Source organism: Panthera uncia, unplaced genomic scaffold, assembly GCF_023721935.1.
Source record: "Panthera uncia isolate 11264 unplaced genomic scaffold, Puncia_PCG_1.0 HiC_scaffold_1538, whole genome shotgun sequence".
Lineage (NCBI taxonomy): Eukaryota > Metazoa > Chordata > Mammalia > Carnivora > Felidae > Panthera > Panthera uncia.
In genome coordinates this window covers 21,621-39,419 of record NW_026058182.1, presented here as the reverse complement: position 1 = coordinate 39,419, position 17,799 = coordinate 21,621, and the positions used below count along the sequence as shown (strand labels likewise).

General features: G+C 41.1%; 1 long non-coding RNA gene across 1 annotated transcript in view; it reads right to left on the bottom strand.

Annotated features, from left to right (window-relative positions):
* Positions 1–245: 245 nt before the first annotated feature.
* Positions 246–17,799, bottom strand: part of LOC125917153 (uncharacterized) — a 28,825-nt gene continuing 11,271 nt past the window's right edge. The window contains exon 2 of the long non-coding RNA XR_007456098.1: positions 246–5,570. This is a non-coding gene — a long non-coding RNA (uncharacterized LOC125917153). The remainder of the gene's footprint in view (positions 5,571–17,799) is intronic.

Sequence of the window (17,799 nt, the reverse complement as noted above, 5' to 3'; positions counted from 1 at the left end):
TGTGAATTGCCATCTGGAGGTACTTTTAGGTTCAGGAAATGCTAAACGACAGTAAGACAATGACTTTAGCCTGTTGATCTATGATCACTCATTAACAAGTATTTATTGAGAAATCACTATCATGGCAGATTCCATGCTATGCACTGGGAATATGGCAGTAAATGAAAAAGATACAGACCCTGTCCTCATGAATTTCTATGCTTTTGTTTGTTTGTTTTACATTCTATTTATTTTTCATTGTGGTTAAAAAAAAATATATATATATATATATATAAACTCTGGGGGCGCCTGGGGGGATCAGTCAGTGGGGCATCCGACTTTGGCTCAGGTCACGATCTCACGGTTCATGAGCTCGAACCCCACGCTGGGCTTGCTGCTGTCAGCGCAGAGCCCGTTGCGGATCATCTGTCCCCCTCTGTCTCTGCCCCTAACCCACTCTTGTGTGTGCTCTCTCTCTCTCAAAAATAAATAAAAACACTAAAAACTATATTTTTAAAAAATATATAAAACTTACCATTTAACTACTTTTAAATGGACAGCTGAGTGGCATTAAGTACATTCACGTTGTTGAGCCACCATCACCCCACTCCCAACCACACAACTCTTTTCATCTTGCAAAACTGAAACTACACCCATTAGGCACTAAGCCCCATCTCGCCTCCTCCAGCCCCTGGCAGCCACCATTCCACTTTCTGTCTCTATAATTTTGACTACATAGTTACCTCATATAAGTGGAAGCATGCAGTATTTGTCTTTTGGTGACTGGCTCATTCTACAAATGTTCTTAAGGTTCATCCGTGTTGTAGCATGTGCCAGAATTTCTGTCCTTTTTAAGGCTGATATTCCACTTATGTGTGTACTGCATTTTGTTCACCCTTTCATGCCACCAACTGTGCGTTCCCATTTTACATTCCCACCAACAGTACATAAGTGTTTAACAGCATTCTACCGTCCCACCAACATTCCCACCAGTAGTGCATAAGTGTCCAAATTTCTCCACATCCTCACCAACACTTGTTATTTGTCTTCCTTCCTTTTTTTTTCTTTTGATGGTAGCCAGCCTAACGAGTGTGACCTGTGGTTCGTTGAGACTATTTATGCTTTACCACAGAATCTCCTGGTCTATGAGAAATCCTATGAACTCTAGTATGTGTTTATGTCTGTGTCCCAGTCTTTTGGGAATATCTTTGTTATTAACACCTAACTCAAAAAGTACCAAGGGTATGTGTCCATGAAAAGTGCCCCAACTCCACCAGTAGGAAGGGCCTTGGGGGCACCTTAGAATAAGAGGGAGGGAGTATAGCTGCTAAACCCCAACAGGCCAGCTTCTCAGGGGATCTGGTACTACATAGAAGGCAGGGCTCCCCTGAGAAATGTCTAATGCCTGTTTCTCTGATTCATCATAGGAGGGGATATTGGTCCACAACCCCCAACAAGACCCACTAAAGGGGAGAGAGCAGATGGGTAAGTAAATTGATGCAGTGATGTTTTACAACAGGGATCAAAAAAGTGGGCAGGATGTGGTAATAACAAAATCCTATAATTCAAATTACTCGAGCGCTGATTTTGTTTCTCATCTTTCCTTTTTTTTTTTTTTTATTTTAGAGACAACGAGAGAGCACATGCATGAGTGGGGGATGGGAGGAAGACAGAGGAGCCAAAATCAAGAGTTGGATGCTCAACCGACTGAGCCACACAGGTGCCGACAAATTACTTCAGCGCTTCTAATGTTTCTAACATTTTCACTTGTATTCATCTCTTTTACAACCATGCCTTTGGCTATGTTACTGCTTATCAATGAGCACAGGGTGGAAAAGGAGAGAGACTGAGTCAGGGGCTTTGCCCCTTTGAGATCCTGTTTAGAGACCCGAAGAATGTTGAAGCTGGAAGGAACTTCAGACATTTTAATTCAATGTTCACTTGACAGCTGAGGAGACTGGTGAACTAAGTGGCGTTTGGGAAGGAGAGGTAGAACACCACCCTCTTGTGCTATAAGGAAGGACAAACAATCTGGGAAGTGCTGGGGTTAGAAACCAAAGAAATGGCTCTGTGATAACATTGACTCAATCGTTAACCTTTCACATAAATTCTAGATCGGCTGCTGTATGATCTTATTCCACAAAGCCTCTAGAACATATTCATGAAACATACCCTATAAGTAGGATTTGGGGCGCCTGGGTGGCTCAGTCGGTTAAGCGTCCAACTCTTGGTTTTGGCTCAGGTCATGATCTCACAGTTTCGTGAGTTTGAGCCCCGCACCGGGCTCTGTGGTGACAGTGTGGATCCTGCTTGGGATTCTCTCTCTCTCTCTCTCTCTCTCTCTCTCTCTCTCTCTCTCTCTCTATCTATCTCTCTGCCTCTCCCCCACTCATGCTGTCTCTGTCTCTCTCAAAAATAAGTAAATAAACTTTGGAAAAAAAGAATGTGTAAATTTGAAGACTTGGTTGTCCTATAAATACATATTTTCTTATAGATGGATTTAATCCCCCCAATTAGTTGCATAGAAAAGGCAATGAGCTTGTTTCATCCTCCCATAAAGGAGCAGGACCCCAAAGATAGCTCTCCTTTTTTCAACTTCTGCTGCAAGGTAGATTGAAATGAATATAAAAACTGGGGAGAAAAGCCCATGGTGTTGTCCATGTACGAGGAGGAGTGGCACTTGGCCACTGGCAGGCAGAGACAGAAGTGAGCACCCCGTTTCTGTGGACCAACGGTGAATGTGGTTCCACGTCGATGCCAGCACCAGACAATGTCCCTCATGACAGGCAGGAGTTCCTAGTTGGCAGGGCAGGCCAACAGGGAGGCCTGGAGGGGGCTTTAAGGAAGGGGGGTGGGAGCAGCAGAAGGCCAGAAAATGTCCCTGACTTTGTGACAGCAGTAAAGGGTCTTCATAAGTCCATCACTTAATATGTGGGAAACTGAGTCCAGGAAAAGTGGAGGGACTTGCTCAAGGCCCTAGAATCGATGGGTGGCAAAACTAAGATGATTCTCTCTTCTGATTTCCATGCCTTCTCAACTTTTACACTGGAGAAACCTTGTGCCATGCTGTGATTTAGCTGCGGCACTTTAGGGGAGGTAGCAGATCCACAGCGGGTTGTACGTACTAAGAACCTGCCGCAGGCAGCATTACAACCGACTTACCCAGAAACATACAACCTACGCCCCCATTTCTGCTGCTAAGAAAAATTCAGCTTGGCGAGTGGAGGGGGCTTAAGGCTTTTCTTCTGTAGATGGAACATAGTTGGTTAAGGACAGTGGCAACTATTACAATGTGTGCAGCATACTCAGCACATCCTTGGTCTTCATACTGGGTTTCTCAGTGTGTTAAATTACCTACAAGTCTTAAAAACCCTTCCTGCCTCCCCTCTCTTCCCTTCTTGCGAGAGATTCTGATCTCACTGGTCAAGAATCACTGCTCTCGTGGGGCGCCTGGGTGGCTTAGTCAGTTGAGCGGCCGACCTCGGCTCAGGTCATGATCTCACAGTTCGTGGGTTCGAGCCCCGCGTCAGGCTCTGTGCTGACAGCTCGGAGCCTGGAGCCTGTTTCAGATTCTGTGTCTCCCTCTCTCTGACCCTCCCCCGTTCATGCTCTGTCTCAAAAATAAATAAATGTTAAAAAAAAATATTTAAAAAATAAATAAATAAAAAAGAATCACTGCTCCCGTGAGCCAGTTATGGACTATAACGTGTCACACCCCTTTGCTGTGCTGGGGCAGAGAAAAGGTTAAAAACCATGGATGTTGGGTTCTTAGTAACTAGTCATGGGAGTCTCTGCTCCTCTCACACTGCTGATCAAATCACTTCCTAGCACCTTCTAGAACAATCCTTGTAGACTAACAGAAATATAATGCAAATTCATATGTAATTCTACATTCTCTATTAACCACAGGAAAAGGAAAGAGGTGGAATTAATAATAATGTATTTAACTCAACATATCCAAAATATTGCCATTTCAACTAGTAAATATATTTTATGATATATTTCACATTTTTTAATACTAAATCCTCAGAATCTGATATGTATTTTATACTTTAGCACATCTCAATCCACAATTAGCCACATTTCAAATGTTCAATGGCCACAAATGGCTAGTGGCTACCATATGGACATAGAAGTACCCTTGTCTCTCCCAGGGACATAAGTGACTCCAATTTCTCCATACTGCCTCAGGCCCTTTCCTTTCCAAGTCTAATGCTTCTACTCTGGTCCTAATGCTATCCCAACGCCCCTCCATTAGTCATCACGAAATTATTACCAAGGGCCTACCCAGTGCTGGGTATTCATGTTAACTTATGAGGATGAAAAGATGAATCAGCCACAGAGCTTGACTTCCAGGAGCTCTCAGCTTAGTGGGAAATGAAGGCACAGTATAAGAGAATTCGATGAAGGATTTACACACAGATATGTACAAAGGGATGCTGAGGAAGGACTTTCTGGGGCTCCAAGGAGTGTTCACATAGATGGGACGTTTCTATTGAGTTTTAAGGAATGAGGAGAACCTGTGGGAGGGCAGGGTAAGGTGTTTCAGCCACAGAGAAAAGCATTTTCAAGACAAAAATAGGACGATCTGCCTCCTTAGAAAAGGCAAGCGTCTAGCAGGGCAAGGAGTGGCAGGTGGGAGAGTGGGGCCGCGGATGCCCGTGGACAGAGTTACTGTGGGGTTGCTGTCCAAGCAAGGAAACCCTGTGCCAGGCTGTGACACAGACTGGAGAGGACAAAGAAGTAAGGAGAGCCTGAAGGAAGGAACGAATAAAGGGGGTGGCAGTATACCTAGAAAGGAGGCGAATGTACAATGAATGAAAGAAATGGAGGAGCATTATTTTCTGAAGACACCAGGCTTTATGATGGAGGCTGGACAAAGGGCCTAAGAGTTAAGGCTTTCCAGGCCCAAACTCACTAAGCTTGGGTCCTCAGGGCCACTAGCATGGCATTTACACAGCACTGTTACAAACTGTAGTGACCTGAGAGCACAAATGGCTTCCTTCCCTGCAGAATCAATGGGGCTACCTATGGCTTAATCTTGGCAGTAGCCAGAATCAAGCTAAATTACTTCCAGGATTGCTGGGTGAGTCACACCTGTGTGATGCAGCAGGTGCTGGGTAGCAGCTGGCCAGCTCCATCAGATGATGTGGTAGCTTATTTGACCTTGGGTTTCCTGGAAGAAGGCTCTGGAACTCTCAGGTGAGAAAAAGGCAACAACAATAACATGACTCCCACAGTGAGCAGGAGCCTCTAGGACCCTCAGGAAAAGCTGAGGCAGGGAGATGAAATGGCTGGAAGATCACATAGCTAGTAATAGGCAGAGCCAAGAACAGAATTTACCCCCTGTGCCACTGAAGCCACGATGTGATCAGTACAGCAGGTGTTATGGAGAACTGTTTACCCTGTCAGCAAACTCAAGTGGCAAAGGAGAACGTTAGGCTAGAGACAAACCAGGCAGTAAAACTGTGTTCGTGAGCCAAAGGGATTCAGTTTAGTAGCAATAAACAAGGTACTCACACGGTGAAATATCCACAAAGTTTGGGTCGATATTATGCAGCAGCTCCTTTCTGGGGGATGGGCTTCCTTCACTAGAAGAGAATTTTTTAGGACACATTAATTTCCTCTCTCAAATCAATATGATGATTTTTAATATTTCCCTTTCTTGCACTACAGGAAATAACAAACCTGCCAATTAACAACTTTGTCATGCATTCAGAGATCTCTAAAATCTGCAGTTGGTGCGTCTTCAATTCATCATTTGTCCCCATGATAGCAATGATGAACATCTGATAAGACTTTCAGTGTCAAGTACTATGACAATTAAAAAATAAGAGTCCTGTTACCCTTGGGGCACCTGGGTGGCTCAGTCGGTTAAACGTCCAACTTCGGCTCAGGTCATGATCTCACGGTTCGTGAGTTCGAGGCCCGCATCGGGCTCCGTGCTGACAGCTGGGAGCCTGAAGCCTGCTTCGGATTCTGTGTCTCCCTCTCTCTCTCTCTGCCCCTCCTCTGCTTGCTCATTCTCTCTCTCTCTCTCTCTCAAAAATAAAATAAAAGATTAAAAAAAAAATTAAAGACTCCTGTGACCCTTTGCAATGAACGATGTGGCTGTATTTATACGCGGCCGTTCCTTACAGAGGGGCAATGAGAACCCAAGTTGTTCTGTGTAGGCTTCACGCTGACCATTCACAGGCAGACGCGGAAATAACATCTGCCAGGATAGCAGCATCAATACTACTATCACAACCTACATTAGTGGTGAACAGAAACTTGGGGATCACAGACCAACCCCTTATGTTACAAGTAAGGAAGGCACAAAGTTATTGGTCAAATCGTAGATCATGTGACTCTCAAAATGGTGTTCTCAAAAAAATGAGAGTATTAACACCACCAGATGTATGTGGGGAGTGCATGATGCACCCAGGACATTTGCTAGTATGTACTCAGCCTTATGTAAGAAGTTGTTAGATGCAATTTCAACTGTGGGGAGAGGACTATTTGAGAACCCAATAAAAGGTTGCAAAGTACTACTTGTTAACACTGTAGGCTTTGTATACAACTGAATAATCACTAAGGTCCCTGATGTAACCAAGAGGACATGGTTTCAGGCAGCCCAATAGCCACACCCCCAAATCACAGGTAGCTATCAGCAGCAATGGCTTAGGATTTCAAGGAACATAGAATTGTGTATTTGCCAAGTAAAAAAAAATATTTTTTAGCAAAATTTAATTAATTAAGAAAACCCCAAGTTTCAACTACCATCAGCATTATTTTATGAAATAAAGACGATTTTAACAGCCAAAAAGGTAGGAAGAATATGATCTCAGAATAAAGGACAGCTCTTCAAAGTGAGTGCTTTTAACTTCAGTATTCTATAAGATTTCCTTGTTCTCCACTCCATAAAACACACCAATTAGAGACTGGGAGGGAAATACACAGGGATGCCTCTAGTCCCGCAGGCACCAGAGGCAGGGTTGCTGGGGAGAGGGGGCTATTTCCCAGGACTTTTCTCATTTTCTTCCTGAGGCAACTAACTATCTGATTGTCCTGGAGACTGTCAACCAGTCCAAAATGATAGGAACTAGAGTTTGATTCCAGAAACTCTGAATGCAAATAAGCACGATTAGCAAAGAAAATGGTAAACATGAGAAAATCTAAACAGGATAATGATGATGATGATGATAATGATGATGTCTAATTTGTGGGTTCAAAGTAAATAGAGTTAAAATCTGGATAATAATAGCAAGTAAGTCAGGAGGGGAAATCAGAATGGATGCATTTTATAAAGTCTTATCATTGAGAAAAAGTTAATACTATTGATGAGATTTACAGTTAGCTGAGTAAAATCTGCATGTTAAAATTTTAAGGTGACTTAAAAATAAAGATAGAATTTTTCTGGACTACCTAAAAACAAAACAAAATTCATTCAATTCAAAAAAATATCCAAAAACGTCAGGGCCAAGATATTAGTACATAACCACTTGTCTTTAAAAGCAAAGTTCACTGGAATACCCCAAAGCATTAGGCACAGTTAAATAAAGGATATTTTTCTAATAACTTTTAGAAAGAGTTTCTCTGTATGTTACTCATTCATATTTTTTTCATTACTCAGAAGAGTCACAGATATTTCAAAATAAGGAAACTAAAAAGAAGAGATGACGTTTGGAATACCTGAGTTTGTGAGTAATCCTGGTGACGGATTAGGTCCTGGAAAAATCTCCACAGGCAGAATCACCATGATGCAAATAGGAACAAAAACAACAACAAAACCCAAACAAAAAACAACCAATTCTCTTGAGCATGTTATGATACTACTTTTTAAAATGTAGTCATTGGAATATTTTGAAAAGGATGTGGTTACGGATATGAGGCAAGAAGACAGTATGTGATCAGTGAATAAAACAGTGATCAAACACCCTTAGTCACTCCAAGAAATTTATTAAATAAACCAAAGAAATCAAATGTACATTTAGCGACTGAGTAAAATACCATAAATCTTGGATTACTCCCCCTCAAAATATAAATTAAAAGCCCAGACAAGTTCATGTACTAATTCCCTGGGGCTAGCCTTTTGGGAAATGATGGATTTTAGAAATATCTCCAGGTGGATTTTTAAAAAGATACATACCTACATGGGAAGTAATTATGGGAATATGAAAAAAAAATACACACCAAACTGTTAACTGGGGGGGGATGGATGGGTGGAGTGAGGTTATCAGGACTTTTAATTTTTATAACTAGTATGTATTATGATAATTGGGAAATTTTTAAGATTTTTTAAAAGTAGTATATAATTTCTAAAAATTTCTAAGGCCCCACAAACACATTTAAAAGCGTAACAAGGGGGAAAACTCAGGTATTTTACAGGATTTTAAAGACAGGAAAAACTATCCAAACTAGGACATACATGTAATATTTAAACATGTTAACTTTTGGAATGTGATTGTATTCTACCTGCTTGCAATGTAGTCATCACAACGATTGATCATGTAATTCCCTCTCAGGAGTCTGAGAATTCCCATGCACATTTAAGAACAGGATTGCTTTTACCAAAACGGAGAAAACACAATAATGGGTTTAGAGTCACTGGGTTCTCAAATCTCGACACTAAAGGCTTTGTTTCAATAATGGGTGCAGGGTCTTAATGCCTGAGAAGGAGGGGAGGAGAGGAAAGGAGGATGGGGAGGAGAGAAGATGGAGGAAGAAAAGGCGGGGGGGGGGGGGGGGGAAGAAGAGGGAGAAGGAAAGAAGGGGGTAGGGAGAGAGGGAGGGACTGTGGGTTTCCTTTAACAGCTATGCCGCACTAAGTTACCGGTACAGTTGCACGAAAGTGATTATGCACACACATATACACATACACACATCCACTCGGGAAGGCACAGAAACCGTGTGGCTCACTGCAGGGGAGACCAGGGCACAGCACACTGATGCTGGATGGGAGAAGGGGACTCAAGCCTCCGGAGAAGAACACAGGAGAACCCGGCAGGTGAGGGGTGTTGGGGAGTCGGGTGATAAACAGGGATCTCAAAGACCAGCCCTGCAAGCTCCATAGTATTGCATAGGGAATAGTTTAGAGTCATGATTCTCAAGTGACCAGCAAAGGGCACAGAACTACTGGTCATTATAGAGGTGTAGCCCAATAATGACGATGCCTGGAAGGAAGAATAAACACCTCCCTGACTCGGCTCAGCTCCCAGGAGGAACTCGGTTTCCCCAGAACCAAGAAACTGGACTCCAGCGCTCTGGTTACTGGGAGAAAAATCTCTACCACTGGATTAATAAACGGACATTCTCTTTTTAGATTAAAAGAGAGGAAAGTTCAATGAGCAGGCACGTGTTTTCAGTGCAGTTTAAAATACTCTTAAAGGCTCACAAATCCTTGATCATCTAAAGTTGAGTGGTCTCTAATAATCATATAAAAGATCTCACTCCTGTACCTGGAGAGAAAAATGCTTAGGCTTTTCTTTTTTTATCTTTTCCTCTTCCTGCGTATTTTTAGGGCAAACCTCTTGCACTGCCGTCATAGTGCCATCCTTTCTTCTCTGCGCCTCTGGAAATTTTTGTCACCAATAACCTCTACTTTTTTATGCAGTTTTTCCACATATTTATGTATTTATTTTACCTTTAACCATCATATCTTCTCTTCACCATTAAATGTCTCCGAACAGTATTGTAACTGAAGTTATTCTCACTTTATCTCACGTTAGAATTACCCGAGGAGCGGGGCCCCTGGGTGGCTCAGTCAGAAAAGTGCCAGACTTTCGCTCAGGTCATGAACTCGTGGTTCGTGGGTTTGAGCCCCATGTCAGGCTCTGTGCTGACAGCTGAGAGCCTGGGGCTGCTTCTCATTCTGTGTCTCCCTCTCTCTGCCCCTCTCCAACTCGTGCTCTACCTGTGTCTCTCTCTCTCTCTCTGTCAAAAATAAATAAAAGTAAAGAATTACCTGAGGAGCTTTCACATCCAGATGCTCCGACTACATCTCGTAACCAGAAAGATCACTGTGGGGCAGAACCCAGGCATCAGTACTTTTTTGAACTCCTAGCTGATTCCAGTGTGCAACCGAGAGGCACCGGGTTGCGACCACTGCTCTGGAACAGAGCTATTCAAACATTAATGTACATGCAGATCCCTAGGAGATCCTGTTAAACGGTGGATCTGATTTATTTGAGCAGGTGGGGCCAGGAATCTGCATTTCTAGCAGGTTCCCGGGTAGTACGGTTGTTGCTGGTCTGAGGACCACACTTTGAGTAGCAAGATTGGAGAAAGTCCCTTGGAGCCCTGTTACACAGGACTGGAACTCCTTCAGCGTTTCCTAAATTAGAAATTCATTTAGTTTAGACCTGATTCTAGAGCGATGGTTCTTGACCCTGGCTACACAATGCAATCACCTGGGAAGCTTTAAAACATACTGATGCATGAGTTCCACCAAAAGAGCGTGATCTCATTGACATGTGCTTCAGCCTGGGCATGCAGATTCATAAAAGTAATTTGTTTTAAATTAGCTTTATTAAAATATAATTTACAAATCATACAATTCACCCATTTAAAGTGTTCAGTTGGGGGTGCCTGGGTGGCTCAGTCGGTTAAGCATCCCACTCTTGATTTTAGCTCAGGTCATGATCTCACTGTTTGTGAGCTTGAGCCCTGCAATAGGCTCTGTGCTAACAGGGCGGAGCCTGCTTGGCATTCTCTCTCTCCTCTCTCTCTGCCCTTCCCCCATGCTCTCTTTCTCTCTCTCACTCTCTTTCTCAAAATAAATAAACATAAAAAAAAATAAAGTGTACGGTTAAATATTTTTAGAGTATTCAGAATTATAAAATAACATCTAATAAAACAAAATCGAATTTTATTTTTTTCCCCTACTAAATAAAAATTATGTACCCTCGCAGAAGCCCTAGGCAATCACTAATCTGTAGCGTTCCTTCAGATGTGCCTATTCCAGACATTTTATAGAAATGGGATCATAGAATATGTGGTCTTATGTGACTAGCTTCTTTAACTAAGTGTAATGTTTTCAAGGTTCATCCATGTTGTAACATTTATCAAGTACTTCATTCCTTTAAATGGCTGAATAATATTTCATTGTACGGATATAACATGTTTTCTTTATCCACCCATCAGCTGATGGACATTCGGTCCACTTTTTGGCTATTATGAATAATCCTGTTATGGCTGCTCATGTACAAGTTTTTGTATGGACCCTTGTTGTCATTTCTCTTGCATATATATCTAGGACTGGACTTGCTGGATCATATGGTAATTCTATATTTAACATTTAACGACCTGCCAAACTGTTTTCCAAAGCAGCTGTGCCATTTACACTCTCACCAGCCTGGTATGAGCATTCCAATTTGTCCACATCCTCAGTATCGCTTGTTAATGTCTGTCTTTTTGATTATCGCCATCTTAGTATGAAGTGGTATCTCACTGTGGTTTTGATTTACATTTTCCTTTTCATGTGGATATCGACTATTTGTATAGCTTCTTTGGAGAAATGTCTATTCAGATACTTTGCTCATTTTTAAATTGGATTGTCTTTTTATAATTTGTAACTGGGTTGTATATATTCTGGATATATTCTGGATGCAAGTCCCTTATCAGATATGTGATTTGTTAATGTTCTCTCCAAGTCTCTGGGTTGTTTTTTTTTGTTTTGTTTTGTTTTTTTGTTTTTTTGCTTTCTTGATAGTATCATTTGCAGAACAAAGGTTCAAAATTTTTGATGTGTTCCAACTTATCTATTTTTCCTTTTGTTGCTTTTGGTGTTTTATCTATGAAACCAGGGCTTAATCCAGGGTCGCAGAGATTTACTTCTACATTTTCTTCTGAGAGCATTATAGTTTTAGCTCTTACACTTAGGTCTCTGACCCATTTTAAGTGAATTTTTGTGTATGCTGTGAGGTAGGGATCCAATTTCATCCTTTCACATGTGGATATCCAGTTATCCCAGTAACATTTATTGAAAAGGTTATTCTTTCCCAGCTGAACTATCTTGGTACCCTTGTCACAAATGCAGCTGATTCTACCACACAGCTCAGGGTGAGAATCACTAATCTTGAGACTTGTTACAGGAAGTCACATGTGATTATATGTTCTAACTTCTTGATTTTCTTCAATAGAGCAAAAGATGGGTGACTAGCTTCTAGGACACTTATGTAATGAGCCCATGTATAATGATAATGGCTTACCCTTGAAAATACATCCTAGGTCCTCAGAAAGTACCTTAGGAAACCCATTGATAACTCCCTACCATCAGTCCCTTTAAAACACCCCTGTATAGGGATATAAGTACCTTGAACACAATTGTTTTGCATATGATGCAGTTTCTTCCCCAGAGATATGTGTACCAAAGTGAGATGGAAAAAAAAAAGTGTTTTGTGTGTTCATGACACAGTCTTCAGTGAAATCAAATGTGTGATCACCACAATCTTATACATAAATAGTGGCTTCATCAAACTCATAAATGCTTATGGGGATGGAATATTGTTATATTACAACATGTGTTAGCTTCTATCTTCTTTATGTATCTATGTATTTATAGGTAATGTGACAAATATTGTAGTACTTCCTGATAATTTTGTACCTTATACTGTTCGGAAGTTTTATTTCCATACAACCAAAGCACTAGAAAGTAGACTGTGAACTGCTTCAGTAGTTTGTGGTCCTCCTCCTGACCAGTTCTGAAGACCTCACTCTCTGACATGCAGTCCTGCACAGTCTGGAAGGGCATAGCCTTTCAGGGTCTGCATCTCAAGTCCACAAGGCTCTATAATCCAGAGCCTTTTTTCCCCACTCACTAGCAGAAGGTGGATAAAAGTGGGGTGCCTGGGTGGCTCAGTCGGTTAAGCGTCCGACTTTGGCTCAGGTCACGATCTCGCGGTCCGTGAGTTCGAGCCCCGCGTCGGGCTCTGTGCTGACTGCTCAGAGCCTGGAGCCTGTTTCAGATTCTGTGTCTCCCTCTCTCTCTGACCCTCCCCCGTTCATGCTCTGTCTCTGTCTCAAAAATAAATAAACGTTAAAAAAAAATTAAAAAAAACAAAACAAAACAAAAAAAAGAAGGTGGATAAAAGTACCTTCTTACAGAACTGTTTTGAGAATTCAATGAGGTAGCCTACATAAAGCACATACACATAAAGCTTGAGATACAATATGTGCTGAATAAGCTGGTAGCTTAAAAACAACACCTTTATTGCAGAATGGGATCGTGACTCTGCGGACATGGAAAGAATATAACCACACATACAAGACTATAACCTGAGACACGCATATAAGAATAATATGGAACAGTGGAACATTTATATTCCCATCCTTTCTTCTTGCTGGTAAGAATTCCCCTTATGAAATATACTGGTGTAGCTATAACTTCAGTTTCTAAGACGTGTAACATATTCTCTCCCATGTGAGACTCTTGTTTCAGAAGTATCAGTGTCAAAAATAGCTAAGTCGCAGTCTACTTATCATGAACTGCATATAAAAAAGATATAATGTCATCTGTTATCTAGGGATTTTCCCTATTTTTCAGATTAAAGGACATGGTGTAGTTTGCTATACAAGCAATACTATCTTCATTAGGTTGTTGATTCCATTTGTGAAATTTATATCTCTGAATAATGACTGATGATGTATGTGGGAAATGAGTTTTCAATAATGAAGTTCATGTAAATGACCTCATTTTATTACGGCAAGGTAATGGAAGTTTTTACTATGACAAATGTTTGGGCTCCAGACTGATAGGGACAAAGCAGAGCTCTCTAATTAGCTTCTTAAGATAGGCACCTAAAGGACTGTTCAAAGATCTTTGCTGTGCAATGCTCACTACCCACCCCAGCTTACATTAATGATTATGGCAGTAAGTTGGCAAAGAACTATGTGAAGAAAAAGAACCGTAGCATGTTGTTCCCATTGACCGCTTAATGACAGAGACCTATCTCTAAACCAGTGAAATGGGCATGTTTCATCCATGTCTGTAACAGCCAAACTGGAGTTTGGTTGCAGTTTTATGTTGCAGTTTGTTTTGGCCAGGCTACTTTGAATAACAGTAGCTAGTATTAATAGAGCATTTATTATGTGCCACATATCACTTTAGATGCTTTACATGCATTATTGTATTTAATCCTTGACACTAGGACATAGATACAACCTTGGCACGGAGAAACTAAATGATTTGCAAGATCATGTGGTTGAACAGGTGATAGAATTGGGTTTGAGACTCAGGCAAATTAACTCCTGAATTCCCAACTTCTCACCACTATGCTAAACTGTCTCCTTAGTAAGATGTGGGCGTGGCCTCACTATCTCCTTGAATGTCTTACGTTTCCATTCATTCAGCTTATTTTCAAGGCTCTATTACCAAATATCTCTATTAACTTCAAAATGCCTCTACTAACAAAAGAGATAATCATTTCCTCCACCCTCTTCTCTTAAAAACTTACATAATATGGTATGCAGTTAATTATCTTTGATGACATTTTAGCATTCAATTTTAACTTAACTCAAATTTCATATTCTCCGGATTTGCTTTAAAAATAACAGGACCCTGATCAGTGACTAGTTTCCAATATGCTATAAATATTTTCTAAAAGTCTACAGTTTCAGACACTGAGATCACAGCACTGTCCATTTATAAATAGAGTTTCCAGTATTTGACTTTCATTTTCCAACTAGTTGAAGGGTGGGGCAGTAAAACATTCCCCATAAATAAATGAAATGCTATTAAATTCCATACTCATTTTGCCACTAGCTGCTGACCATCTGTCATAAAAAGCCACACCCTGAAAAGCAGTATCAAATATTTAGAATAGAAATAGGCATGATGATATTTTTGCAGATGAGATTTTGAAAAAAAAAAAAAAAAGTTACTGATTAAAAAACTCAAGAAACACCCGCATAGTAATATCCGTCCTGTTACCTCCTCGTGAGCATCATCATCATCGTTACCATTTCATCTCGAGCAACTGAGCTGTGACCGTATTCCAGGCACTACGCTAGCTAGATGTTTTATACATAGTCTTTCTCTAAATGCTCACGTAAGTGCCTGTGAGGTAGGTACTCCTAATGTTACATTTTACACACAAAGGAACGGACGCTTATAGATGGTAAGTAACTTGCCCAAGGTCACACAAATAACAAATGGAAGAGATAAGACCTAAATCAGATCTAACCACAAAGGTCACATTTTTAGCCGTTATACAGTTGACCTTTAACAATTTGAGGATTAGGGGTGCTGACCCCTGTGAAGTCAAACCTCCATGTACAACTTTTGACTCTCTCAAAACTTAATTACTTACAACTTAGCCTACTGTTGACCAGAACCCTTGCCAATAACATAAGTGGTTGATTAACACATGTATTATATGTTATATGTAGTATATACTATGTTCTTATAACCAAGTAAACTAGAAAAAACAAAATACATTTGCTGTACTGTGCTGTATTTATATTTAAAATTCTGTGTATAAGTGGACCCATGTGGTTCAAACCTGTGCCATTCAAGGGTCAACTGTACCAGTGAAATTCCTGGAGGGACTTCTTTTCCTTGTTATGTGGGTCCAGGTGACTGGGTTTGCATAAATCCCATGTTCCTTAAAAAGTCATTTTAACATGCATACATAACCATGAATAAAGAATTTAGGCATGGGAATTACAAGATTTTGACTAAATGTGGTGAGGAAATATGTAACTTAAATTCACTTGATATAAAGTTATATATGGAGAGATTGTTTTCATGTATATTTTTATTAAGAAATCTTATTAAATTTTTAAAGTAGACTACTTAAGAGATAAGTAATATTACTAAGAATAACTGCATCAGTCCCCTAAATATCATCTTTTCCTATTCATTACTGAAAAATAATTGGTAGGACTTCTGGGTTAGTCTCAGGGCAAACCAGCAGGGCCTAATATGCCTTTCTTCCAATTTCCATGATAATACCCATGAAGAATTACAAAAAGATGAAAACTGGCAAGCGCACTGGAAACTAAAGACCAGATGCCAAAGTCTCCAGGGGATTTTCACTAATGCCAGTGCTGAAGACATGAACAACATATTCTTGAATTCCACCATAAGAATCAAAACCTGGTCCCAAAGAAAACAGAAAAAGATGGATTTGCTCTGTCTACCTCTAACTATGGGACTCAGAGATCACACTACAGATAAAAAGGGCAATGAACTCCCATTAGCTGTCTTCAGAACTAGCCCGTCACGGTTCTTCCTCCCTCACTCCCAGTTACATCCCACCCCCCCACCCCCGCCCCATGTCCACCAAGGCAGCAAACACTAGCCTCCACGAGAGGAAACAGAAGAAACTAGACATAATATGTAGCATCCTTGCATGTGAACCCACCTGACCAAAGGGGGTAAAAAATCTGAACCAAACCTCAGAGCACTACATACTGTGGGCTTAGGGTAGAAGCAGGTTTACTAAAAACGTTGGTAGAGAATCAAAGAACAATACATCATTTCTTAAACATTTTGCTTTAACTTACAAACACATATATATTCCCTTGGCAGTCTTTGAATGCAGGGCTACTGGACAGAAATACCTACCATCTTCATGACCATACTTATAATATGGTTGCACACTTACATGCTTCTTCTAGAGTTTCTAGGGCTGTTTTCTTAAGCTGGAGCAAGAGCCTAAGAACATGTGAGTTTCAAGATTTCTGCAGAATAACGGTGGCCATGTAAATTTTAATCTCTCCACACATTCTCCCTAGAAACCATCTTGAAAAGGAAAGAAAGTAAAATCACTCCGTGGCTAAAGCCTACAACATACGTGGGAGATAGAACGTGTTTAAACCCTGGATGGCTGTGAGGAAATAAGCATCTGAGGCCTGAAGAGTCAGCACCAGGGTCAACTAGAGTAGAGTCAGGCGGGGATTATGCAAAAGAGGGTCAGGGAGCACAAGAGGGAAGGACTCACATTGTGCTTGGAAATATACACCCCAGAAATAGAGGGCCCCGCCCGGCGTGATAAAAGATTGAGATACAGTTCTGATACCGAGTGGATCAGAGAACAGGTTACTGAGGGTTCAAAAGGAAGGGCTTGGACAGTGTGCAGGACAAGAGTGGCACTCTCAGGCAGGCACCAATTCTGACAGGAGCAGTTGGAAGGTGGATAGTAAAGGGAAAGAAGGAAGGGCAAAAGATCAGGGTCCTACTGAAACAACCGAGCATCACAGAATCACAAGAAGGTGGACCAGAAAGACAAGGGAACATTTATTTGTTTGTTTGTTTGTTTGTTTATTTATTTATTTATTTTAACGTTTATTCATTTTTGAGAGACAAAGAGAGACACAGCATGAGCAGGGAAGGGACGGAGAGAGGGAGACATAGAATCCGAAGCAGGCTCCAGGCTCTGAGCTGTCAGCACAGAGCCCGACACGGGGCTTGAACTCACGAACTGCGAGATCATGACCTGAGCCGAAGTTGGACGCTCAACCTACTGAGCCATCCAGGCGCCCCATGGGAACGTTTATTTTTTAAAGTGCACTTCTTGGGGTGCCTGGGTGGTTCAGTCGGTTAAACATCTGACTCTTGGTTTCAGGTCAGGCCATGATCTCATGGTTCGTGAGTTCAAACCCAGCGTCAGGCTCCACACTCACAAGTGCAGAGCCTGCTTGGTATTCTCTCTCTCTCTCTCTCTCTCTCTCTCTCTGTCCCTCCCCCAAATAAATAAACTTTTTTTAAAAAAAGTATATTTTATTTTGCAGTAAAAGAAGGTACTCTTGAACTAAGAAATAAATGAAACTATCCAAATCCCATCTGCACAGACTGCCTGCCCATCATGTCCAGGAAAGGCTGACCTATGTACATGT